General features: G+C 43.6%; 1 pseudogene; it reads left to right on the top strand.

Moving 5' to 3' along the window:
* Positions 1–812: 812 nt before the first annotated feature.
* On the top strand, positions 813–3032 carry LOC123063774 (disease resistance protein RPP13-like; annotated as a pseudogene).
* The last annotated feature ends 756 nt before the right edge of the window (positions 3033–3788 follow it).

Consider the following 3788-nt stretch of genomic DNA (forward strand, 5'->3'; position numbering starts at 1 on the left):
TGGCGATGAATGCCAGAAGGGGCTTCCCATGGATGCTTGGCAGCATAGACTGCATGCACTGGGAGTGGAAAACATGTCCTTCTTGGCAAGGGCGGTATAAGAGCCATGCCAGGGCTTGCACAGTCATACTAGAGGCCGTGGCGTCTCAAGATCTTTGGATCTGGCACTCTTTCTTTGGCATGGCTGGATCAAATAATGATATCAACGTGCTTCAGCGCTCGCCGGTGTTTGCTAGGCTTGCCGAAGGCAACAGCCCATCGGTGAACTTTACTGTCAACGGTCACAACTACGACAAAGGATACTACCTTATCTATCCTCAGTGGACCACTATTGTCAAGACAATACCCAACCCTGTCGGAGAGAAGATGAAAAGATTTGCCCAAGAGCAAGAGAGTGCTAGGAAAGATGTCGAGCGTGCCTTTGGTGTTTTGCAATCTCGATGGCGCATCGTTCGGTATCCTGCTAATACCTGGAGCACGTAAAAACTGTGGGAGATGATGACTGCTTGTGTGATCATGCACAATATGATCGTAGAAGACGAGCGCCCGAAACGTCTGTACGATCAAGGCTTTTAATTTCAGGGTGAGAATGTTATGCCTGAGCATGAAGTAGCGGCAACGTTTGAATAGTTTATCCAATTTCATGAAGACATGCGTGATTGAGAAACTCATGTGCAACTGCAAAATGATTTGGTTGAGCATATGTGGGCTCATGTTGGCAACCAATAGATGTATCTATGTGAACATTTTTATTTGTATTTCAGCTTGTAAAACTATACTATTTTATTCAGCTTGTAAAACTATATACTCACGCGTCCTTTCAATCCCCACGAGTTCATCCGGGGATTGAGATTGAGTGTGCAATTCTGTGCAAACACCTGCGAAGAATCACACCAAGAGGCACTCAGAGGCGTCCTGGCGAGGTCCGAGGCCACCCAAGATGATTACCTCAAGGAGTTTGAAGGATGTGAGGTACCTCATCGTCTTGGAAGACCTGTACGTCCACCATGGCAGAGTGGGACGCTATCAGGACTTTTCTTCCAGACAGGAACAATGGCAGCTGCATCATCGCGTCCACGCAGCAGTTCGAAATAGCAAGCTTGTGTGTGCGTTTTGAGTTTGGTCTCTTATTTTCAGGGATCTCAATGTAATAGACTGAAAGCCAAGGAGAGAGCAGAAGAGCAAGCAGTGAGCTTTCACAGTATTCTCACCTCTAAAAAAATGCAGCCGCCAATTGGATGGAAATGTACCCCATCATTGGACGTGAGTCAGAAATGAAGGAGCTTCGGCAATGTACAACATTTGCACGCTTTCACTGTTTTAATGTTATATCTGTCTGGGGAATTGCTGGGGTTGGGAAATCAACTCTCGTAAGAAACTTGTTCTGGGATAGAATTCTTAACGGGCAATTATTTGAGGCATATGGTTGGGTGGATGTATCCCATCCGTTCAATTTAAGGGACTTTTCTCGGAGCTTACTTTTGGATTTTCATTCTGAATCACTTCGAGCCAACGAGACCATTAACCATGGAACGATAAGATTCAGAAACCCCATTGGACAGTGTCGTGATTTTCTGGACCAACATCATTGCCTCATCGTTATTGATGATCTACAGTCCAAGAAAGAATGGGACTTGATAAAAGCTGCCTTATTGTCTAGATTCTCTAAAAGCGTTATCATCGCTGTTACATCAGAAGCAAGCATTGGCACATGTTGCGCGGATAAGGAAGATCGTGTATTCAATGTCAAAGGTCTTCAAGCTGACACAGCGTTTAGTCTCTTCAACCATGAGGTGTGTTCACTTCATTCACAAGAAACTTTGCTCTGTTTTAGCTTTCCTATCTGATTTCCTATTCTTACAACCATAAGTCCTTGTACATAAGACCAAGTACTGTTTTTCTCCTCCAAAATTTTGAATATACATTCAACTTTAGTACATGAAATTTCAAGACATTCCACTCTCAAGGTAAATTAATAAATTGCATAAGATCAGTTTCTATCGTAGCTTCTCTAAGAAATTGGACGTTTATTTCCATAGAAGTTGGTCGCAGATTGTGTTTGACATTGGCAATGTTCTAAAAGTGTGTTGTATAAAAGATGCTAGGATGCCTCTTATAGTAAACAAGTAGTGGTTCATTTCCTTACTCCCTAAGCATTTTGTCATTTATTATTTACGCATTGTCAACGAATACTTTCATTTATAGTTTTACATTATTATTGGAACTGAAACACCAAAATCAAATGTAATTTCTTTCCCGCAAAAAGAAAAAAAAATCAAATGTAGTTTGTCTTTACCATACTAAGAATAGTCAGTTGTTGATTAATTTGAACAATAGGTGCAAAGGAGAAACCAATACTCTTGTCTGAAGCATCTCAGTGAGGAACATTCAGCGAAACTACATGAAGTTATTCTCAAGTGTGGCGGGCTACCCGAAGTACTAGTTGCAATAGCCGGTGTGTTGTCCACGAAGACAGTCACGGTAATGGACGCCATATGCTTGACTGATGACAGATTCATGTCATCTTGTACGTATCGATTTTCGCTCGAGATGGCAGCATCAGGCGGAGGCGTGTGGTCAGACGGTGGGTCGCGGAGGGCTACTCTCGGGACAGTGAAGACAAATCAGCAGAGAAAAACGGGGAGATGTTCTTCTCCAAGCTCCTTGATATGAGCAAAGTAGTGTATGTCAGTCCAGACTCCAGAGCCCTGTCTTGAAAATTTGAGAAAAGAAAAGAATCTTCAAATGTACCCTGCTGTGTGTATGCGTGTGCTACCTCTGAAGAATCTACCATTTGTGCTACAGTCTGATCCATCGTCTTGTGACCACAACTTACAGATTTAATCTGCCTCTGAAGAAATATCTTACAGTTCAGTCAACCCAAATGGCATGTTGCAGCTGCTCATGTACCATCGCCGCCCGCCCATGCCAGAACCGTCTATAACAGCAGCTACATTTCCAACTATAACATGCAACCATTTATTTGTAGGGAAGGATAAGCTAGGGAAGTCTGATCCAGCACTCCAGAGGTAGTTTTTGAGATTGACCAAGTCATCATAGACGTCTCGTAGTCGACGGGAACATCTCCTCTCACTGAACACGCATCGCGAGAATTCCTAAAATAAATCCAGCGGGTTGTGGAGGTCGCCTAGGTTCTTCGTGCAGGAGCTGGGGTAGCGGGCGGCGTGGAACGAATCCACTACTCCATTGACGCCATGGCAACGCGAGGGGTTCCTTGGCTGCGGCGGCGGCCCAACCCGTCGTGTCGGCAGTCGGGACAGATCTTGCGTTTTTGGTTCAGTGTGGCTTTGGGACAGCGAGATGGGTCGGGACAAATTTAGGAATTTGTAAATTACATCCACGTTTACAATTTTTTCTATGAGGGATATTTATGTTATTATATACTTCTTCCATAAACTTGTATAGGACGTTTTAAGTAGCTATAAGGGTAGTATATAAACAGTACAACCGGTACTCCAGGAAAATAAAAATTACACAAAGTTCCCTTAACAGTCCATAAGCGTGTCGAAGTCAATGTTCGTCACCAAACTATAACGCAATCAGGGTGCTCGCCGGAAGAGAAGAGCAGACTCAAAATATCAACATCCAAAATAACAAACATTGCCAAAGTGAAAACGGGATCCTCCCCCGCCCGTCACCAGAGCTACAAATGGAAGGAGCAAAGAGGCATTGTCACCTCCCGGATGCCTTTACAATTTAATCTCATGTAGTATGTGCATAAGTGTTCACCTTAGAGCATGATTCTTGACTAGAGTGAGATGTTGTGAA

Source organism: Triticum aestivum, chromosome 3A (genome assembly GCF_018294505.1).
Source record: "Triticum aestivum cultivar Chinese Spring chromosome 3A, IWGSC CS RefSeq v2.1, whole genome shotgun sequence".
In the NCBI taxonomy this organism is placed as follows: domain Eukaryota; kingdom Viridiplantae; phylum Streptophyta; class Magnoliopsida; order Poales; family Poaceae; genus Triticum; species Triticum aestivum.